We start from the raw sequence: 23,752 nt of genomic DNA, 5'->3' as shown, positions 1-23,752 counted from the left end.
CCATAAACCAATAACAATGTCTTCTTTCCAAAGAGTGAAGTATAGAAAGGGGGGACAAGTAAGTTTATGGTGGAGAATCCTGACAAACAATAGCTCAGTCAGGAGATTAAGGTCAACATCAACAGTAATAATTCATGTTGGTAGTTTGTCTTTGATATGATGTGATGAGAGTGGCATTTTACCTTTGTGGTCTTCCTCCCTCAAACTGTTAACCACAGTCTAATGATGAGAAAAACATCAGACACATTTCAGTGGAAGGAAATCTTGCAAAATACCTGATCAGTATTCCTCCAATCCATTAATGTCATCAAAGATACAGGAAGTCTGAAAAACTCACAGTCAAGAGGAACCTAAGAAGATATGACAACTAAATGTAATGTGGTGTTCTGGATGATCGATTCCTGGAACAGAAAAGGGATATTAGGTAAAAACTAAGGTAATTTGAATACAATATGGACTTTAGTTGATAATAATTTATCAATGTTTTTCTTTAATTATACTAATTTAAGATGTTAATGATCCAGAAAAATGGGTACAGAATATATGGAAACACTCTGTGCCATCTTCTCAATTTTCCTGTAAATCTAAATTGTCCTAAAAAAAATAACACCTATTATTTTAAAAACTCCCCCCACCTCCAAAAATACCTTCAGGCTCAGATAGGTTCACTAGAGAATTCTATCAAATGCCTAAAGAATTAGTACTGATTTTACACAATATCTTCCACGAAGAGAACATATCCCAACTAATTTTATAGAGCTAGTATTACTCTGATAACAAAACCAAAGGTAGTAAAAGAAAAGAATACAATAGACCAAAGTCTCTCATAAAAAGAATTATGAACCATGATCAAGTGGGATTTACTCTACGTATACAAGTTTGGTTCAACATTCAAAAAAATCAATGTAATCCACCATATCAACAAACTGAAGAAGAAAAATCATAGAACCATATTACTTTGATGTAGAAATCCAACACTGATATATGATAAAACTCTCAGCAAGTTACAAATAGAGGGGAAATACCTAAACTTGGTAATAGCATCTACAAAAAACTTTGGAGCTAATATCATACTTAACGATGAAAGAATGAATGTTTTCCCCCTATGACTGGGAACAAGGCAAGGAAGTTATATTGTCAACATCTAGCCGAAAAGTTCTAGCCAGTGCAAGAGGGAAGAAAAAGAATTTAATGTAGACAGATTAGAAAGAGGAAATAAAACTGTATTTACTTGCATATAACATAATTATCTACGTGGAAAATCCCAGGAAGTCTACAAAAAAATCTCCTAGAACTAATAAGTGAGTTCAGCAAGGATTTAGGGTGTAAGATCAACACACACAAAATTATTTCATTTCTACTTGACAATGAAGATACAAAAATAGAAATTAGAACATATGGCCACTTACAACACTCAAATAAAGCAAAATATTTAGACATAAAATATGATATGTATGGTGAATATTACAAAACCTTGATGAAAGAAATCAGAGATTTAAATAAGTGGAGATGGGTTTGAAGACCCACTATAATAAAAATATCAATTCTCTTCACGTTGACCTACAGATTTAATAGTATCCTATCAAAAATCCGGAAAGTTTTTTTGTATACATAGACAAGCTTATTTGCAAATTTATATAGAAAGGCAATAGCTAAAAGCATCCTGACAACAAAGTGGGAGGAATCATTCCCCCATTATTAAAGCTTACTACATAGCTACAGTAATCAAGACATTGTGGTATTGGCAGAGAGACACATACATCAATGTAACAGAAGATATTCCAGAAATAAATCCATAGAAATATGGTCAATTGATTTTTTAAAAACTAAAGGTACAAAGCAATTCAATGGAGGAAGGATAGCCTTTATGCTAAAGCAATCGGTCATCCATACGCAAAAAATCTTGACCTAGACCTTATGCCTATACCAAAATTAGCTCAAAATGGATCACTGAGTTAATCTAAAATGTAAACACTATAAAAAGATATAAAACATAGGAGAAATTTTCACGATCTAGGGCTAGGCAAAGAGTTCTTAGATTTGACCTAAAAGCATGATCCAGGGCTGCCCAGTGGCTCACCAGTTTAGCACCACCTTCAGCCCGGGGTATGATCCTGAAGACCCGGGATCGAGTCCTACGTCAGGCTCCCTGCATGGAGCCTGCTTCTCCCTCTACCTGTGTCTCTGCCTCTCTCTCTCTGTGTCTCTCATGAATAAATAAATTAAATCTAAAAAAAAAACCCCCAAAAACAAAGAACAAAACCCAAAAGCATGATCCATAAAAGGAAAAATTGATAAATTGGACTTCATCAAACTGAAAACATTTGCTCTGCAAAAGACTATGCTAAGAGGATGAAAAGAAAGCTAAAGACTGGGAATGAATATTTGCAAACCACATACCACATATATGACAAAAGACTGGTATCCGGAATACATAAAGAATAAGTTCAACAATAAAGAACAAGTCACTTAGAAGGGCAGCTGGGTGGCTCAGTCGGTTAAGTGTCTGCCTTCAGCTCAGGTCATTATCCCAGGGTCTAGGATTGAGCCCCACATTGGGCTCCTGCTCCACGGGAAACCTGCTTCTCCCTCTGCTACTCCCCCTGCTTGTGCTTTCTTTCTCTCTCTGCCAAATAAATAAAATCTTAAAAAAGAAAAGAAAAGAAAAACAAGGAAGAAAGAAGCTATAAGATGCCTGTTTGCACCTCTGAATTTTGCAAGAATGGATAACATTCTAAGTTGCTAAAAGTACTGAAATTCCCTCATCATGTATTGTCTACATTTGATTTTTTTTAAAAAAGATTTTATTTATTTATTCATGAGAGACAGAGACAGAGAGAGGCAGAGACATAGGCAGACTCCATGCAGGGAGCCTGATGTGGGACTTGGTCCCAGGTCTCCAGGATCAGGCCCTAGGCCGAAGGCGGCGCTAAACCACTGAGCCACCTGGGCTGCCCTACATTTGATTTCTGATTCTTAAAGGAGCTGGTCTATTTGTGTTATACAGGTATAGAGCTCTAGAAGCATCTGGATCTAATTTGATGGAATTCTCTCCATTTTAAGATGGGTATATCTTATTCCCCCGACTTTCAGTGGACAACTCAAGCAGTTTTAAACATTTCTGGCAATGATTAATTGACTTTTGATTTGTCGTGTGCAATTCTGTAATTATAGATTTCCCTTCCAATCTTTTGACTGTGCTTCTTGACGTAAATGGTTTACCTTGAAAATTGTCCAGTGTTTTGTAAATGTATCCACATAAGGCATGATCAAAAAGCCATGCCTCTTAGTTTTCATCTTCCTTGTCAGTGATCAGTCATTTGCCAAAAGTTATTCTTTGATGTCCCTGAGTCTCCTGTTTCTACTTCTGAGATCTTATCAAAGGCCAATTGTTTGAAGCTGATTAGAAATAGCTCTGTGGCAAAGTGATTCCCCAGCTCAGCTGCATCTCATGATCTACACCCTCTTTTGTTTTTTATTTATTTATTTTTATAAGATTTTATTTGTATATTAGTGAGCGTGCATGAGTGGGGGCAGGGGCAGAGAGCGAGAGAATCTCTCAGACTCCATGCTGAAAGTGGAGCCCAGTGTGGGGTTCAATCCCACAACCTTGAGATCATGACCTGAACCAAACCCAAGAAGAGTCAGACGTTCAATAGACGGAGCCACCCAGATGCCCCTACAGCCTCTTTTACAACATCAGATCTAGGACCTACCTCATGCTTACTAGTAATAATAACTAATTTCATCCCATTAACAATTCTGTGAAGTAAGTCACTGTTATTATCCATAATTTTGTAGATGAAGAGACAGGGCAGAAAAGATAGGTGACTTGCCCAAGGACACACATAGTAAGCCAGCAAGCTGGAATTTGAACCCAGGCAATCTGACTCTAGAATCTCTACTCTTGACCTCTATGCCTCTTGAAGTTCTTAAATCAGAGTCTCTGAGGGGTTGGTGTTTTATAAATCAAGTGCCTCTGAGTTTATAAAACAAACAAATCTCCTCAGTGCAAGGTTTGGGGACCTCAAGGTTAAATACTATTTTGCTAGAAACACTCATGAGTTGAGGGAGGGACATGTGCTCAGTCAGGAGCTAAGAGCTTCTTGCTGACTGACTGGTTGTCCCAAAATAGGTACCATCTGTTGTGATTAAATATTTTACATACATCTTTGCCTTACAACTGCCCTTCCAGGCAAATATTATTATATTTATGTTATAGATGAAGAAACTGAGGCCCAGGTACCTAACCTGCCCAGGTCACTCTCAGCTAATAAGTGGCAGAGGCAACATTTAAACTCCGAAGCCCAAACTCTTAGCATTACTGCCTCTTCCTCGAAAGATCTACTAGTTAATCTTGATCAACTGGTTAGAGCACTTGCTCTGAGGTATCAGCAAATAAATGTTGCCAGAGGTGCTTTTCACTTTTCAAAGTAGGACCATAAATGTGATTAGGCTTCAAGACTCTCAGGGAGAATTGTAATGGTAAAGCCTCCAGCCCTGCGGTCAATCTACAGGAAAGATATGTGGGGGCTGGGAGGTGTGCTCAGCACCTTCCAGATGACGGCATCTCTGTGGATGTGCAGCCTGTGGGTACCCAGCTTCTCATCCCACAAAGCTGTCCTCTAGGGACACAGAGAGTAACAAGGAGTTAGCCCTATCTTGGTCTTTCTGGCTTTCTCAGAGTCAACCCTCACTCTTCCTTATCCTTCCTTGGATTTACCACGAAACTTTGCCATGTGCCATAGAGCATGGAGGAGGCTTGAAAGAAAAAATGCTCTGGGTATGATTGTTAATGTTTGCCCAATTTAAATAAAACACAGTTCATTGTATTGTATATAATTATGAAACTCATTAACTGCATAATAGCTTTGTGCTCCCTGGTCTAAAATACAGAATGTGCTCAATATTAAAAATTAAAATTAATCCATCAAAAACCTAATGGCTAAGTAGGGATATTAAAAAGTAAGAGGCATTATTTGGATCCATGTAAAACTGTCATGGGATTCGTGAAAATAATTGGCAAATTACATCAGGAGAGACTGAGGTAAAAAAAAAAAAATCTTTTGCAGACCAAATCGCAGATTCGTGGTGTCCATCTAGTATCAGGGCTCACCTCGTTACACCCGAGTCTCAGTGTGATTGAGTCATGAGTCCCTCCCCACCTGTTGGCCAGCTCTCCCCAAGGTCACCTGAGGCATTTGCACTAATCTGAACAGAGAGCCATCCAGACTGTTACAACAGCCAAGGGCTCCTTGTGTTGACTTTGTCTCTGGCTCTTTGTAAGGTTCTAATCATTCCAAAGTCTTCCTGGTTAAGTTTCTACCTAACCTAGGGAAGCCTCTCTTACTGTTTGTTATTACAACTTGTTTCCGTTTCACAGCAGTGGCATGCCGAGTGTGTCTTTACATAACTAGACAATAAATGAAGTACTGAATATTCAGTTTTGGTAGATTTACATGATGTTAGTTTCATACTAACTTCAAGGCTTAAGGTTTTCTCCTTGTTCTTCAGGGAGTTGTAGTTGATGACTCATAAATTCTTGGTCATTTATCAATCCCTTTAATCACACTCATGCTCCTGGGACATAATAAAAAGAACATACCACTTTTGAAATTAGAAAAAGAAAATCTTTTCTCTTACTCCCTTGTTTATTTATTTATTTATTTATTTATTTATTTATTTATTTATTTATTAAAGGGCAGATGCCTTTTTGTTGGAAGCAATGCCTTTTTTTTTAAAAAAAGATTTTATTTATTTATTCATGAGAGACACACACAGAAAGAGAGAGAGAGAGAGAGAGGTAGAGACACGCAGAGGGAGAAGCAGGCTCCATGCAGGGAGCCTGATATGGAACTCGATGCCAGGTCTCCAGGATCAGGCCCTGGGCTGCAGGTGGCGCTAAACCGCTGAGCCACCTGGACTGCCCTTACTCCCTTGTTTAAAACAGGAATATGGATCTGGTCCTTTTCCATTAAATGTTTTATTTCAGGGGCACCTGGGTGGCTCAGTCGGTTAAGGGTTTGTCAGCCTTCAGCTCACATCATGATCTCAGGGTCCTGGAATCAAATTCCGAATCCTCTGCACTCAGTGGAGAGTCTGCTAGTTTCTCTACCTCTCCCTCTGCCCCTGCCATCCTTTCTCCAACTCCCCGTTTGTGCTCTTTCTCTCTTTCAAATAAATAAAATCTTTAAAAAAAGTTTAGAGTGCCTGGGTGGTTCAGTAGGTTGGGCATCTGCCTCTGGCTCAGGTCATGATCCCAGGGTCCTGGGATGGAGTCCCATATTGGGCTCTCTGCTCTGCAGGGAGTCTGCTTCTCCCTCTCCCTCTGCCTGGCACTCCTCTGCTTGTGCTCTCTTCTTTTTCTCTGTGTCAAATAAAAAAATAAAATATTAAAAAAATACAATAAAATAAAGTTTATTCTATTTTATAATTATACAGTAATATATGCTCACTTCAGAGTATTTGAGAAATAGGTAAAAGAGAAAAGAACTGCCACATAGAATTCCACTGCTCAAAAATAATCTCATTTGACATTTTTGGTTTATTTATTCAAAGTGACTTTTTCCTTTTGCAAACTATTTTTTTCTGAGCTGTACTCATAATGGACAGCCAATTTTATTTTATTTATTTTTTTAAAAATATTTAATTTATTTATTCATGAGAGACAGAGAGAGAGAGAGGCAGAGACACAGGCAGAGGGAGAAGCAGGCTCCATGCAGGGAGCCCGACGTGGGACTCGATTCTGGACCCAGGATCACGCCCTGGGCTGAAGGCGGCGCTAAACCACTGAGCCACCTGGGCTGCCCTGGACTGCTAATTTTATACCCAGCTTTTAATTTTTATTAATTTTTTATTTTTGTTTTAAGATCTTTTTTTTTAAGATTTTATTTATTCATGAGAGACACATACAGAGAGTGAGAGAGACAGAGAGACAGAGACACAGGCAGAGGGAGAAGCAGGCTCCATGCAGGGAGCCGGATGTGGGACCTGATCCCGGGGCCTCCAAGATCACGCCCTGGAAGGCAGGCGCTAAACCGCTGAGCCACCCAGGGATCCCAAGATCTTATTTATTTTTAAAGATTTTATTTATTTGAGAGAGAGAGAGTGAGCACACAAATGGGGTAGGGGGCAGAGATTTTATTTTTAAGTAATCTCTACCCAATGTGGGGCTCAGACTCAAAACCCGAAAATCAAGAGTTGCTCTATTGACTGAGCCAGCCAGGCACTCCTATATCCACCTTTTTAAAATTTAACGTTATAAAAAGTATTTACCCATATTCTATAAGTAATATATATATTTTAAGATTTATTTATTTATTTATTTATTTATTTATTTATTTATTTATGAGAGATAGAGATAGAGAGAGAGAGTGGGAAAAAAAGAGAGAGAGAGAGAGAGAGAGTGGCAGACATAGGCAGAGGGAGAAGCAGGCTCAATGCAGGGATCCTGATGTGGGACTCAATTCAGGGACTCCAGGATCATGCCCTGGGCTGAAGGTGGTGCTAAACTGTTAGGTAATATTTTAAAGAAATATTAAATATATTTAATATTTAAGGTCACTGCCTATAGGTAATATTTTAAAGAAATAAGATATTCTCTTGAGTAAATAGATAGCAGTTTGCATAAGCATTCAAAAATGGTCAGTTTGGACTGGAAGCCATGGAGCCATCTTGAATTCTTCTTGCATATCACCCATCACCTCTGATCATCTAAGGAAGATCTGCTAATTCTTCCTCCATACATCTATATTTGTTCCCTCTTTATCATTTTCACACTAGTTCAGGACCTTGTAATAATCTCCTGACTGATTGATTTCTTTCTTTCTTTCTTTCTTTTTCCTGATTTCTATGCTCCAATTTACCCTACATACCACCAGTTGTTTAGCTCATGCCACCTCCTTGATGACCCCTTACATTGACTTTTTTCACTTATAGGATAAAATCCAAAATCTTCAGCATGGCCCTTTGCACCTTCCAAATCTTAAGCCAACCTAATCCTTCCAGCCTGATTTTAGCAACTTCCCCACATAGATCTTCAGTTCCAGCCAGACTGGTTTATTCAGTTTTCCACACTCACACTTTAAATGTTTTTCTGCCATTTGCTCCTTTCCTTTTGCTGTTCCTGCACCTATAATGCCTTTGCTTTCATTTCCATCAAAATCTTATTCATCTACAAGGAATCCCCACATCTAGGAAGTCTGAAAGGATTCCCTAATAAATAGCATCTCTTTTCTCTGCCCAGGTTAAGAAATTTGAGAAAGAAAACAGTAAATATGGAGGCCAAGATATTGAAAACCTTACAGTGGCTTTATTGATCACAAAGGGTTGGGGCTTAATTCAACGTAAGGGCCAGATAGAAAGAAGAAAGCAGACCCACTCTGATCTTGACCCACCTGATCTTGAGGAGTGCTTAGAGCTCAGTCACTGCCAGGGGAAGCTGAAGAGAACTCTTGCTCTCTGTGGCAGCTCACTTCGAAGAACAAGAAGAGGAGGAAGGAAAAGATGAAGGGCTGAAACAAACACTTTTCATAGCTAAGAAACATCAGGACTGAGGAAATGGCTTCTGCAACCTCATGATCTACCATAGTTACTGATCTATCATAGTTACTAATACTAGCTTTTCACCACCGAGTAGCTCCCAAATGCATCAACTCTGTCCTCCAAAGCCACTGTTACCTATTGCCTGGACTGGGGCAATTGGCTAGCGTTGGTCTTCCACATCCTTTCTAGAGTCCTACCAGCAATCATTCACCACAATGAAGCCAGAATAGTGTTTTTTAATAGATGAATCTGATGGTCAACCTTCTTCCTAAATCCCTTCAATTGATTCTCACTTCTCTAGGGATCAAGACTAAAGTCCTTACTCACTAGACCCTGATGGTCTGCTCCAGTCTTTTCTTGTTCTTCCTTTTCAGGTATCACTTTTTATAAAAAAAAAAAGATTTTATTTATTTATTTTAAAGAGGAAGAGAGAGAGCATGAGCAGCAGGAGGAGCTGGGAGTAGAGAGAGGGGGAAAGAATCCCAAGCAAATCCTTTCCCTGAGCACAGAGCCCAGCTCGGGGCTTAATCCCATGACCTGGAGATCAGGACCTGAGCCAAAACCAAGAGTCAGTTGCTTGCTTGATGGACTGAGCCACCCAAACATCTTTTCCCCATCACTTTTGCTCCACCTACAGGGGCAGTAAAATTTTTTTAAGTTGCCATGTGTTATTTCAAGAACTTGGTTTGTGCTGTTCTCTTTGGCAGAAATGCTCACTCTCTTTTTTCTTTTTACCTTTCTTTTCTCTTAGTTGATCCGTACTCATTTAAAAATCTGAGCCACCACATCCCTGTGGCAGAGAAGTCTTCCCACCTGCTCCTTTATGCCCTCATAGTTCCCGCTGTTTCCTTTATGCAACTCAAGAGGAGTAATTGTTAAAGAATTGTGTGATCGCTTGACTGATGTCTGTTTCCTTCATAGGCTCCCATAGGACCCATGGGCCCTATCTGTAATGCCCACTTGTGTTTCCCCAGCAATTAGCACAGTACCCAGACCTCAGAGAAACCCAATAAATATTTATCGACTGAACAAAAGCCCAGCTCAACTTGAACTTCCTCTGTTAAGCCAGAAATTTTCTCTCCCTCCTCTGAAATCCTACTGCTCTTCAGATCCTTACCGCTCATCCACTTGGCATTTATGGCACACTGCCTAGTGGAGTGTCTAATTGTACTTGTCTTATCTCCGCAGCGAGATTGTGAGTGCCTGTGGGCCAGGGATCACAGCTTCCCTGCAACTGTAACTCTCCTAGTGGCTTGCCCAATTTCCAGCACTTGACATGTGCACAGTACAATTTATTCAAAGAATTAATAAAGATGTTGGCTTTTCCTTTTCTGTCTGTAGCAGTGTTGGTAGCGATGGGAGGAAGTTATAATTCCCTTATGTTTGGCAATGCAACAGAGACTGCATTTTATAGGATGGTGCTAGAAAAAGATATTAGGATGTTGTCTTTTTATTGCAAGAACATCTTCTCTGCCAATTTGCTTGGCAAAGCAAAGCCTTTTCTGTGAACACAGCAACTGGTTCTAATTTTATGCAAAAAAAACCCCAAAGCTGTATATTCACATGAAGCTGAAGCTGTTTTTATTTATTCGAGTTATACTCGATTATATTTGTTTGCTGACTGTCATATGTGTTCTTATCACAGCTGTGACTCCTTCCACCGTCAACTTCTTACTCATCATCCTAGTGAGAGATGTGGGGGGCAAGACTGTCAGCCCTATGGAATCAATAGACCAGAGCCCAGGGCAGATGAACCCTGCAGTGACTAGACACACTGGGCCCTGCCTGCTTGCAGGGAAATGCTGAGATTCCCGAACCGAGTCAAGCATTTACCCTGAGGCCTGGTTTTCTGAGAAAGTGCTGAGTCAAGGAGAGAGATGCAAACAGAGCCTAGAAAGACCAGAGTGCGAAGATAGTAGAGTGTGAGAAAAGCAAGTAAGCATAGATGAGCAGTGAGGTGGTTGCCTTGTGTGATGTAGAGAAAGGTGTGAGGAAGTAAGGGGCAGTCAGGGTGATGCCCTTGGTGTTGTAAACCAAGTCACCCCAATTCATGGGAACTTGGGGCATCTGGTGGCCACCCCTTTGAATGAGAGCTAGATTGTAGAAGACCCGGACAGTTCCTAGAGGGTTCCAGGGTAGACCACGAAGTGGGGCTTCTGACACCCTTCCCTCTGCCTTTGAGATGCTTATAATTTGTTTCTTTGGAGATGTTCAAACAGGCAGTTGACTTTAAGGACTTTAAATTACACACGGGAAAGTAGAGATAGGGATGCACACTCTAAAGCCTGCAATCCTGGGTAAAAAGATGAAGAGAGCTTCTGCTAGAACAGGAATATGTAAGCGGAAGGGGAGGTTAGGGAAAACTATCTCACAGCTGCCTCCCTGCTCCTGAAACCTTCTTTCTGTCCATCCTGTCTACTCTGCTCTACTCTACCCTCTTGTGGTCTTCCACCTGGCTTACACCTAGGTATCTTCACAATCAGGCTGGATTTTAAGTCGGTTTTGTTCGTTTGATTTTTAAAAATATTTTATTTATTTATTCATTAGAGACACAGAGAGAGGCAGAGACATAGGCAGAGGGAAAAGCAGGCTCCTTGTGGGGAACCTGATGTGGGATTCGATCCCAGGACTCCAGGATCACGACCTGAGCCGAAGGCAGACGCCCAACCACTGAGCCACCAGGGCGTCCCTAAATCAGTTTTCTTTTACTCCAAGCTCTGTCTCTCTTCTCACCCTTGGCTTCACGCTCTGTGTTTTGGAGCCAGACATTCTCCTCCCCAAGCCCAGGCCAAACCAACTCATGTCTGGATAAGGAGTGTGCACATTGAGAGCCTATGACAATGAACCGCACACTGTTGAGAGTGAGTTAGATAGACACGCTCTTGCTCTTTGGGAGTACATAAGCTAAGACAAGACAGGCATGGAGGAGTCCTAACAGCTGGCTACATACAGAAGGAAAAGGCAGTGGTAGGATACATATCGTGAGGGACACCTGGCTGGTTCGGTAGGAGGAATGAACAACTCTTGATGTTTGGGTTGTGAGTTTGAATCCCACGCTGTGTGTGGAATTTACTAAAAAAAAAAAAAAAAAAAAGAATAAAGAAAGAAATGGACATTATAGCATTTTACAGATTGTGAAACCTTGAGCTCATTACTTTTCCCAGTTGCCTAGGCTTGGAGCCCATAGCATCAACATTCCTTCTCTATCCCTTTTTTCTTTTTTTTTTATTTTAATTTTTAAAGATTTTATTTATTTATTCATGACAGACAGAGAGAGAGACAGAGAGAGGAAGAGTGAGAAGCAAACAGGCTCCATGCAGGGAGCCCGATGTGGGACTCGATCCCAGGTATCCAGGATCATGCCCTGGGCTGAAGGTAGCACTAAACCGCTGAGCCACCCAGGCTGCCCTGCCATCCCTTTTTTCAAATTTTCTTCCTGTGTCCTGGTTCAATCTACAAATAATATGATTGTCATTATTCTTTTTTATGCCCCCCTCCCTTTTTTTAAAAGAATGATCTTATTTATGTATATAGAGAGAGCCATAGGTTTTTGGAAACTGAGATATCTGCCATTGGACTTTAGGCCATGCTACAATTTTTTTTTTAAAGATTTATTTATTCATCTGAGAGAGAAAGAGAGATGGGGGTGGAGGGGCAAAGGGAGAGAATCTTTCAAGTAGACTCCACACTGAGCACAGAGCCTGATGCGGAGGCTTCATCCCAGGACCTCTGAGATCATGACCTGAGCCTGAACCAAGTGTTGGACACTTGGACACTTAACGGACTGAGCCACCCAGGGCACCCTCTGCCATGCTGCAAATTTGAAATGGGGCTCCAGTGAAATGCAAGGCTTCCTAATACAATGGGACACAAATGAGTTGTTTAAAGTGGTTCTCATTTATTGATTTGATGCACAGACAACATCCACATGATAAAATCCCACCTGATTTTCAAAATAAAAAACAGCATTTTAGTAGATCCCTTTTTTACAAGTTAAATTATGCCTTTTATATTTATCCTCCTGGCAGTAGGTACGCACACACTAGACTAATTCTCTGCTCTATCTACTCCCCCCAACTTTTTTTTTTTTTTTTGCTTGGGGGATATTTTGCTGTAAGAATACTTCCAAACAGCATGAGGAGTCATGTTAAATTCAATATCCACATTTTACATCAGAGAGCTAACCAGAAGAAGAGAAAGACTAAAGGCAATAGATTTCCTGGCAGAAGAGGGAAGAACCTCGCACAAACAGAATTTTGAGAGGAAGGCAAGGCAGTGGCTAGAAGATGGATTAATTTATAGGCAACCCCATGAAAGGAGATGATTTGAAAAATATCGTGAAGTGCAGTGAAGACAGCAGCCAGGGGAAATGAGAGTGTGGGTAGCACTAAACAGGTTTAATTCATTCAAGGAGTCTCACGTAAAAGGCGACCAAAGAAAGTGTTTCAAATATTTTCTTAACTGTTTCAAAAGTGCTTCAAATATTTTCTCAACTGTTTTGAATATTTTCTTAACTTGGAGGCTCTGCTTAGTGTAAAGCATGACAAGAGAAGGGCTGAGAGACAAAATTGCTGATAACAACTTCTAACAATAGAAAATTGTAATGTACTGGGTTGACAAAGGTTGTACTCTTCATCTGCCTCCACACCAGATTCACAGGACGATCGCATTCACAATAATATAAATTGTATAACAAACCATATGTTTATCCATATATGTCAGGAGCAATTCTGAGCCCGTGGGACATGCTGTACTTTGACTTTTGGTAAACTAATCTTTGATATATTTGGACAAAATTTATTCAGGTACCCAGATTGTGTCTCTTTAACATCAGCTCACTTCCCCGTTCTTTTGCTTTTGGAAAACTCCCTAAAAATCCATTTGGCTGTTTTTGATCACTTGAAAATGGCTAAAAATGTTTCCTTTTTTGTCTGGGGGGGGGGGGTGTGGGAGGAAGCAGATGCATTTTTTACACTCATAGCTAAACAATGGCTTTGTTTTTAATAACATAACTTTGGCATGTACTAAATTTGGTTGTAGATGAAGAATAAGACTGGATGGATGTAAAGAAAGCAGATTTCCAGTATCTATATTTGTGAATGTTTTTAAAATGTCTTTCTTCAGAGACCCAATGCAGTCTGCTACTTTTATTTAAATATGTTACTGTCCTTTTGCCTATGGCCATTGTATACATGATTCACTAATGACTTGATTCTATAAACAATACAATTTGAAAACAAGGGGGGTGCCTGGCTGGCTCCCTTGGTAGAGCATAGGACTCTTGATCTCTGGGTTGAGAGTTCGAGCCCCATCTCTACATTTAAGTAGAGATTACTTTAAAAAATTGAAGGCTATGGGGGATCCCTGGGTGGCGCAGCGGTTTAGCGCCTGCCTTTGGCCCAGGGCGCGATCCTGGAGACCCGGGATGGAGTCCCACGTCAGGCTCCTGGTGCATGGAGCCTGCTTCTCCCTCTGCCTGTGTCTCTGCCTCTCTCTCTCTCTGTGTGTGTGACTGTCATAAATAATAAATAAAAAAAAAATTGAAGCCTATGTTATCTGAGTCATTAAGAATTTTTAAAAATAATTAGGCTCCAGGAAGAAGTCAGTGGTGCTTCCTGATGTGAATTTATGGGACCAGGTTATAACTCTTCACCAACTTTTGGCTAAAGGAGAAGAAAGGAAAGTGCTGCCTAAATTATAAAGTTTGAATTACAGAATACTTCATTATTAAGAGATAATCCATTTTATCACTCAATAAATATACTTATGTTTCACTTCACTCATCTGGAAGTGATGACTTAATCAGTGCTGTCAAATATAGGACTTTTATTTGATAAGAACTGATCATGTGATTGTATATTTGATATCACCCAACGTGGCTTAAAAGTGAGTGGAAGGTGGGGCATACATACCTTTCTAAAACTGGGACTCTGAGTCTGTTTACTTCAATTACTTGCCTGACCTTGGTGTGAAACAGAATCAGACAGTTACCCGGTGATGATGCCAGACCAGGTTTCTCAACATGGGAGGAGCTTCCTTCTTCGGGAGCCCAAGCTACTGCTACACTGCTGCACCCACACCCAGCCCAGGCACACCGCCCTCCTGGGAACCAGAGCCCCACAGGAGCCCAGGAGTAAGGCCCCAAGTAGTGAGAAAGACCTTGAGTAACCTTGAACACAAGGATACTCCCTCCCCGGGGCGGGGGGGGGGGGGGGGGGGAGGTGCCACTATCCCTGTGAATGAAAACAATTTTCTGTTTATTTATTTATTCATTTTCATGAGACACACACACACACACAGAGGGAGAGAGAGAGAGAGAGAGGCAGAGACACAGGCAGAGCGAGAAGCAGGCTCCATGCAGAGAGCCCGATGTGGGACTTGATCCTGGGACTCCAGGATCACTCCCTGAGCTGAAGGCAGATGCTTAACCGCTGAGCCACCCTGGCATCCTGAAAACAATTTTAATTCACAAACAGATTTACTTCTAGAAAATGTGTCATGGTACTGAGCAAATTCCACCTGGGGGCCACACCCAGCCATGAGCCCTATTCCACACCACATCACTAGCGCTGTATCCTCAGACCGAGCATGTCTTTAAAAACAACAACAACCACCTCTTTACTATGAACTTGTAGCTCATTACACAATTGCCAGAGTTCCAAAGAAATTGTTTTTTTTTTAATTTTTTCTAAAGATTTTATTTATTTATTTGGGAGAGAGAGAGAGGCAGAGGGAGAGGGAGAAGCAGACTCCTTATGGAGCAGGGAGCCTGACTCCGTCCCAGGATGCTGAGATCATGACCTGAGCTAAAGGCAGACACCTAACCGACTGAGCCACCATGTGCCCCTAAAAAAATTGTTTAATCAATGTTGATATGAGGTTAATTCTCCCACGGCCTACCTTTGTATACTTACATACAATAGGTGTGTGAGAAAGAGGTCTCTCTCTCTATTATATTTTATGTTTGGATTTTTAATCAATCTCAACTGTTGAGACAATGTTGAATCCTGGAACTTTCCTTTTTTGCTTTTTTTTTTTTTAAAGATTTTATTTATTTATTTATTTATTTGAGAGAGAGAGAGAGAGAGAGAGAGTGTGCACGTGTATGTGCACGTGCAAGTACTGGGAGGGGCTGAGGGAGAGGGAGAGGGAGAGAGAGAGAATCCTAAGCCTATTCCACCCCCAGTGCAGACCCCCACCGGGGCACTATCCTCCAACCCCGAGATCACAACCCCAAGATCATGACCCCAACCAAAACCAAGAGTCAGATGCCCAACTGACTGAGCCACCCAGGCGCCCTGAACCCTGGCACTTTCTAAGATCAGGAGGACAGTTGCATTTACAGAAGCTCTCTCCTGGGTATTTTACTTCTGTTGTGTAGTTTCCTTCTCACAAAGTCCCTATGAGTTGTTTTTTTTTTTTTTTCACTCTACCAGGACTCGAAGAAGGAAAATGAAGCTCACAGAAGGTGCTGCAGGTGGTGAGTGGGTGAGTGGATGCCTGTGTGGCACTTTCTAGTACGTCAGCAGTCCCGTATAACGTGGGGTCAGTTATAAACCTGATAAACTGGTCTTCCATGTTTCCATGTGGAGCCTGGCAATACTATTGGAAGTGGACAGGACTCAGGACAGACACCTTGCAGGTCCCCGGGGATCACTATGGGTTCATCACTCAAGTTGCTCTGTCACAATGGAGTCCACTCGCTCCCTATAGAGGCTGCAGATCATCTTCTGGCCAAGAAGGTGCCATGAGAGATTTTGTTAGATGTCCATTGCAAATCGTGGCACATGGTACACAGCCTTTCATGTTTCTTTAAACTTACCTTTTAAAAATCTTTAGGAATAACTGTAGTTAGTTTGGTTGTATCTTTCATTTGTTCCTTTTTACAGGGCTTACATACCATCTGCTATCTATCAATTTTTGGGTTTTGCCGGGAATTAAAATCAAACAAATTCCAATCTGTGCTTTCTGGAAAATGTTCTTCTCTTGTTGAATTTTGGCACATTTGGTTGCTACCTGTTTTAAGTTTGTAAATGATTATTGAGAATGGCTCAAATTACATTCTTAGAGTACCATGGGATGTATTTCATGTTGCTTTGAAGTTAAAGTGACAAGGTTTTTATGTTAGAAGTGTCTCTGCTATTCCTGGTTCTGTTAGGAAGACATCTTTCTCTTGTAAGACTGTTTTAATGCCCAATTTTCACTGGCTCTGGGATTATCTCTCTATAAACAGAATTAAGGGACTTTCCTCCTCACTCTTTTTTTTGTCATAGATATTCGGAACTGAAATAAGCATTAACTGAACCTCTGAGCTATAGTGGTTGGGACCTGCCTTCCTTAAGACCCTAGAATGTCAGATAAGTCTGAGTTCAAGGGCAGATTTACAGTTCTTTTCTCTCTCTCTCTCTCTCTTTTTTTTTTTAAGATTTTATTTATTTATTTGAGTGAGAGAGCATGAGTGGGTAGAGGAGAGGGAGAAGCAGGCTCCCCACCGAGCAGGGAGCCTGATGTGGGGCTGGATCCCAGGACTCTGAGATCATGATCTGAGCCAAACGCAGATGCTTAATCTACTGAGCCACCCAGGCACCCCTATAGTTCTTATTTTTCATCTGAAGAGTGTCCTGGGTGATTTCTCTTCAAGCTTTCTTGTTACTATAGAAAGCAAGTGAAACTCCACAGCAAAGGACTGGTGGTTTGAACTCCAAACTTGTGAGGGTTGAGTGTGCATTCTACTTAGCCATGTTGGCTGGTGTGGAGCTACCAAGGGACCCACAGCCCCAGCTGGATTCACTTAAGGCACTGAGACCACTTATCTGCTCCCCGTCTTCAGCAGGCTCTTCCCCGCATTCCTGACGGCACCTAGCTTGACCTAATGGACAGAATGTGATTCCCAGATGATACCACATCATAAATCCAACCAACCTACCATGTACTAACATCTTCAGTGGGCATGGGACCTACAACATGCTCATTCCAGAGTCTTACATTCTGAAATAGAGCAAGTGCCCTTGCCAGGTGCTCAAACAGGTATAGAGCAAATAGACAGTTTTCTTCGTTACTTCCAGGTGTAGGATGTGGTAACCCTGCTCACTAAGAGTGCTCATCATTGGCAGGACGCGTGGGTGGTTTGTCTATGGCTGTCCATCTTCTGGCCTTTGTGTCATATGTTATAGTTGACCAGAAACTTGACCAAGGACAGCAGAGTGTATGTGAGGCATTGAATGGGGATCTGAATTGCCCGATAATAGGAAAGCTCTTCTTTGGGCCAGATGTCTGTTCACCCAGTGTATTAAGCACCTAAAATGAGCAGAACTCTGCGGCAGGTTCTGCAGAGGACACCTTACATATGCATGATGGGCCCCAAGGGCATCGGAATGACAGTTTAAGTGTGCCTTCGGGTGTAGGGGATTTGGGGTGTGGTGTCTGTGTTTGGCAATGTGCCTTCCCCCTTCCATGTGGCAGGCCCTCCTCGGTCTTCAGCAGTTGGGACAGATCACATTTCCCTGAGAGCCTGCCTGAGCCCTGATCCAAACCAGTGATCAGTCTCCTCCCAACAGCCTGCTCACCTTGCTTATTCTCATGACATGTATCACAATTTGTAATTCGATATTTATTTGCTAGCACGTGTATTTCTGTGTCATGCTTGTTTATTATCTCACAAGTTCAGGGACCTTCTATCTGCTCTTTTTTTTTTTCTTTCAGCTGTATCCCCAATACCTAACATATTACTTTCTTAATAAATATTGAATTAATAAATGAGTCAATCATTAAGTGCTAGCTCTACCTAAATCAAATGAGAGCCCTTACTATTTTAAAGCTTCCTTTAAAAAAAATTGGTTATAAAAAAAAAAAAAAAAAAAAATTGGTTATAAATTTGCATTTATTTTACTATAAGATTTTATCAGGCAACTACTCTTTCAAATTTAAATTCAATCAATTAACATAAACTGTATCATTAGTTTCAGTTTCAAATTTAAATTCAATCAATTAACATAAACTGTATCAGTGATTCATCAGTTGTATTTAATACCCAGTGATCATTACGTCGTGTGTCCTCCTCAATGCCCATCACCCAGGTACCCCGTACCACGCCTCCCTTTCTTCCAGCTACCCTCAGTTTGTTTCCTAGAGTTAAGAGTCTCTTCTGGTTTGCCTCTTTCTCTGATTTTGTCTTGTTTTATTTTTTTCCTCCCTTCCTCTATACTCCTCTGTTTTGTTTCTTAAATTCCACATATTGAGTGAAATAATATGATAATTGTCTTTCTCTGTCAGTCAGCTACTTTGAAACTGGTTTGGGAAAAGTTGCTTAAAACCTCAACTCCAAAAAAAAAAAAAAAAACACCTCAACTCCAGTATATACCAATAAACCTAAAATTTTTTCAGAGCTGGTGGTATTTATTAGATATCTCCATTCCCTTAGATTATTCCTATTGTGGCTTGTCCGCTATTATCAAACTACCTCTCAGTTGGTAAGAATTCTGGTCTTTAGGGCATCTGGGTGGCTCAGTCAGTTAAGCATCTGCCTTAGGCTCAGGTCATGGTCGTGGAGTCCTGGGATGGAGCCCCACATCGGGCTCCCTGCTCAGCAGGGAGTCTGCTTTTCCCTCTCCCTCTGCTTCTTCCCCTGTTCATGCTCTCTCTCTCTCTCTCAAATAAAAAATAAAATCCTAAAAAAAAAAAAAAAAAGAAAGAACTATGGTTGGTCTCTAGAATGAACATTCACACTGAGGGCAGAGAGTGGTATGGGAGCAAAGTGAGGAGTTCAGGAAGAAAATATTGGAACTTGTGTTTATATGCTTTGATTTCTAGATAAGAAAGAAATTAAGCTTTATGAATATTTAATGTATGTTTTGACAGTACTTCATGTATAAATTTTTACATTAACATACATACATGGGAGTACATGTTTACACATTCAATTTTTTTACTGATAAGGGTTCTTAATCTAAAAAGCGTGGAAGCCACTAGACAAAGAACCTCATGTTTATGAGTTCCTGGAAGGCAGGGATCATGGCTAATACTTCTTTACATTTTCAGACAGCCTAGCATAGTGATTGGAAGACACAAAAAGGTGATGGATCGCTGTTTGCTAGATTTTTAAAATTCTGTTTGCTTGATTACTGAGGTCAAAGATCACAGGTGCTCCTCAGTTCAGGACAATTCACTTTTCACTGGGAAAAAGAAAATCAGCATAAGGTGGTACCTCTGGCCTGTGTGTAGTTCACTGTTATCACTTTTAAACACATCATCAGTTCTAGGGAAACAACTGGAAGTAGAAATCCTATTGACAGTGAGCCAGTGGAATTATCTCAGTATATAAAGAGCAGAATATTTCATATTTACTATGTGCTCTCCCTTCAGGGCTTCATGAACCAGAGAAGCTGTGTCTGTCCCCTGAGTGAAATATAAACTCACTTAAGTTGGCAAATGTTAAACCAGAGGGCCATGGACTCACGGCTGTTAGTTGTTACGTGTTAGGACCTTACATGCTTTGCTTACATATTTCGGCTGGTTTGCAACTCACTGCCTCTTTTTTTTTTTTTTAAGATTTTATTTATTTATTCATGGGAGACAGAGAGAGAGAGAGAGAGAGAGAGAGAGGGAGAGGCAGAGACACAGGCAGAGGGAGAAGCAGACTCCATGCAGGGACCCCGACGTGGGACTCTGATCCCGGGACTTTAGGATCATACCCTGGGCCGAAGGCAGCGCTAAACCGCTGAGCCACCCAGGGATCCCCCTCACTGCCTCTTTTGAATGGCTCTATTTCTCATGTTGACTTGAACCCCGTCCTTCCCTAACTTCTGTCCATGGGTCACAGTGCTTCCCAGCTTCAAACAAGCCTCCTTCACACAAATTTTTCTGAAGTTGCTAGAGGAGTGCTTCTTGTGTCTCTGATAAATTTTTCTGCTAGAGAAGGCTAGAAATTCTTAGGCTTTTCAAGGTTCTTCCATAGCTGGGATCTTTGGTCAGTTCACATGCTAGTTATCCTCCTTGAAATGATGTCCAGTTTGTCAATCTCTCCTGTAGAATAGTGCCTAGAACTACATGTCATTATCAAGACATGGACTAGGGAGTATAGGCCAGGCATCCCCTGGCCTCGCTGGAATGCTGCATTTCTATTAAGTAGATGAACATGGAGTTGTGTTTCTTCTTGGAAACACATTACATGGCAGACACACATTGAGCCTTGAGATGAGGAAATCCCCTCTCCCCTCATCATGAGCAAGATCTATGCACCCCTATGTTTATTGCAGCATCATATACAATAGGCAAGATATTGAAGAAACCTGTGTCTGTTAATAGATGAATGGATAAAGAAGAAATGGTGTGTGTATATGTGTGTATATGTGTACACACACACACACACACACACACACACACACACACTGGAATATTACTCAGCCATAAAAAAGAATGAAATCTTGCTGCTCGAGACAATATAAATGGACCTAGAGGGTATTATGGTAAGTGAAATTAGACAGAGAAAGATAAATATCTTATGATTTCACTTGTATGTAGAATCTGAAAAAAACAAAACAAGCAAAACCAGACTCATAAATACAGAGAACAAACTGGTAGTTGCCAGTGGGGGAAAGGGTAGCATGTGAAATAGATAAAGGGTATTAAGAAATACAACCTCTCGTTGTAAAATAAATAAGTCACAGGGATGAAAAGTACAGTGTGGGGAATATAGTCAATAATACTGTAATAATGTTGTATGGTGGCAGATGATGACCACATTTATTGTGGTGAGCCCTGCATAATGTATAGAATTGTCAAATCACTATATTGTACACATGAAACTCATATAACATGGTTGCCAACTTAAAAAACAAAGAAAAAGGGAAGGATGGATCTTTTTTTCACTTTCTTTCCCCAAATGAAAATTCAGAATTTTCATGGTACTGTGGACTTTAGAGGGGAAAATGCCATAATTTAGAGCACCACTATTTGCAGCACCCTGTTCACTTTGAGTCCTTATCAATGAGCACACAGACTGATTTATGTTTGTAGACAGAGTACACATTCTCTTTTGTATTCTTCTCTTTTCTCTTTCCATTATCCTACATATGCATTTTGGTTTTTTTGTGTTTTTTTTTTAAAGATTTTATTTATTTATTCATAAGAGGCACAGAGAGAGAGAGAGACAGACAGAGACAGAGACACAGGCAGAGGGAGAATCAGGCTCCATGCAGGGAGCCCGATGTGGGACTCGATCCCAGGTCTCTAGGATCAGGCCCTGGGCCAAAGGTGGCGCTAAACCGCTAAGCCACTCGAGCTGCCCCTACATATGCATTTTGGTATATCAACAGAATCTATAAACTTAATTCCTTTTACTAGCAACGTAACATTTCACTGTCTTAATGTACCATAATTTGCATAACCTTTTGTGTTATGTCTCATGTTTCCAGTTATGAATGGTGTTACTATAAACATCTTTGTGCTATTTGCTTTTTTTTTTCTCTTTTGCATATTTCCTTGGGGTGTATTCAAAAAATGGGACAATTGGGTCAAAGCTTAGGAATAGTTTTATAGCTTTTTTTTTTTAAAGGATTTTATTTCTTTATTTGACAGGGAAAGAGAGAGAGAGGGAAAGAGGGAGAGAAAGAGAGAGAGAGAGAGAACAAGTAGAGGAAGTGGCAGAGGGAGAAGGAGAAGCAGGCTTCCTGATGCAGGGCTCGATCCCAGGACCCTGGGATCATGACCTGAACCAAAGGCAGACACTTAACCAACTGAGCCACCCAAGTGCCCTATAATTCTCTTTACATTTGTCCAGACTGAACTCTGGAAGGGATAGATACTTTTCAAAAGTGCCAAATAAGACAATGGGGCCTGGAAAAACTGTAGCTTTACTGGAAATGTTGGTCTGTGTGTTGCATCAGACCGCCTTCCAAGTCCCCCACCTTTAGCTCCAGTGGTCTACATGTGAGGGAGACAGCATTAAAGACCAGCACCCTCTGTTTTACCCAGAAGTGCAAATTGCTTCTTTGCTATGAGAGATGAGACTGAGAGGAGACTGCACAACCTGATCCAGATTCTAATCCCAGTGTTGCCACCTCCTTGTTGTGTGCCCTTGGATAAATCACCTCACCTCTCTGAGTCTGATTCCTCCCTCATTTTTTTCTTTTTAAAAGATTTTATTCATTCATTCATGAGAATACACAGAGAGGAGAGAGAGAGAGAGAGAGAGAGAGAGGTGGAGACACAGGCAGAGGGAGAAGCAGCCTCCATGCAGGGAGCCTGATGTGGGACTTGATCCCGGGACTCCAGGATCAGGCCTTGAGCTGAAAGCAGCACTAAACTGCTGAGCCACCCGGGCTGCCCATGATTCCTCCCTCATTTATACATAAAGTTAAATGATAGTCCCTACTCAGGGTTTTGAGAAGATATTTATACAGTGTTGGGCTATTGTTGTTACCCAAGATCCGCTTAGTGTGAGAGGATTGTGTGTTTCTTCTTTCTCGTTTGTACTGCCAAGGATCCACCTCTGTGATTACCCCATGGTTGATAAATAGTTGTCTATTGTGGAATGCATGGATTATCTTCACCCATGATCTTGATTGATAGTGTTTGGGAACTGGAAAAAATGATAAAAGTTTGGAAATAATATGCTTTCAACATGTGAAGAAAGGCTGTGCTTGAATGTTTGTAGGATGAGCCAAGTTTGGGGTCTGTGCTTTGGTTCATTCACTGAGTCTGATATGTTCCTAAAGAAAGAGCATCTCCAGTTTTTTAAGACTTCCAAAAGGGTAAGACTTTGTAGACAAGATGGGATGGAAGTTTAGCGATAGAGGTCAGAGTAAGATGTTTCAGAGAAAGGTGGTTCCCAGTAAGGCTCTGGGTCTCCAAGTCTCCAGGATATACAGCATCCCATAGTCTCTGAGAGGGACTGGGATGATGTGTTCAAGACCTGCCTTGCATCTCTCCAGTATCCTTCCTACTACTGAAGAAAGACACAGAGAAGTAAAAAGATGCTTGTACAGATGACCCACTTCCACTGGGTAGCAATTTCTTCCATTCTCCAATGTCCTAGGTTAGTAATGGCCACAAATTCTTGCTACTTCTCCCACTGAGTAGTAAAGTCTAGTGCCCTACTGCTGGGATCTGAACTGGCCTTTGTGACCTGCTTGGTTGGAAAAAAAGCTACACAGGAATATTCTGGAATTTCTGAGGCAAGGACATAAGAAAAATTGTAGCTTCTACTCAG

At 41.0% G+C, this 23,752-nt stretch overlaps 1 protein-coding gene across 2 annotated transcripts in view; it reads left to right on the top strand.

The window, feature by feature from the left end:
• MBOAT4 (membrane bound O-acyltransferase domain containing 4) overlaps positions 1-23,752 on the top strand; it is a 198,109-nt gene that overhangs the window by 32,740 nt on the left and 141,617 nt on the right. For both annotated transcript variants that reach the window (XM_041751309.1, XM_041751308.1), the window contains exon 2: positions 15,981-16,032. The gene's annotated coding sequence lies outside the window, so the exon portion shown is untranslated. The remainder of the gene's footprint in view (positions 1-15,980; positions 16,033-23,752) is intronic.

Source organism: Vulpes lagopus, chromosome 4 (genome assembly GCF_018345385.1).
Source record: "Vulpes lagopus strain Blue_001 chromosome 4, ASM1834538v1, whole genome shotgun sequence".
Lineage (NCBI taxonomy): Eukaryota > Metazoa > Chordata > Mammalia > Carnivora > Canidae > Vulpes > Vulpes lagopus.
The sequence above is the reverse complement of the archived record's forward strand: the minus strand, read 5'-3'. Positions and strand labels throughout refer to the sequence as shown.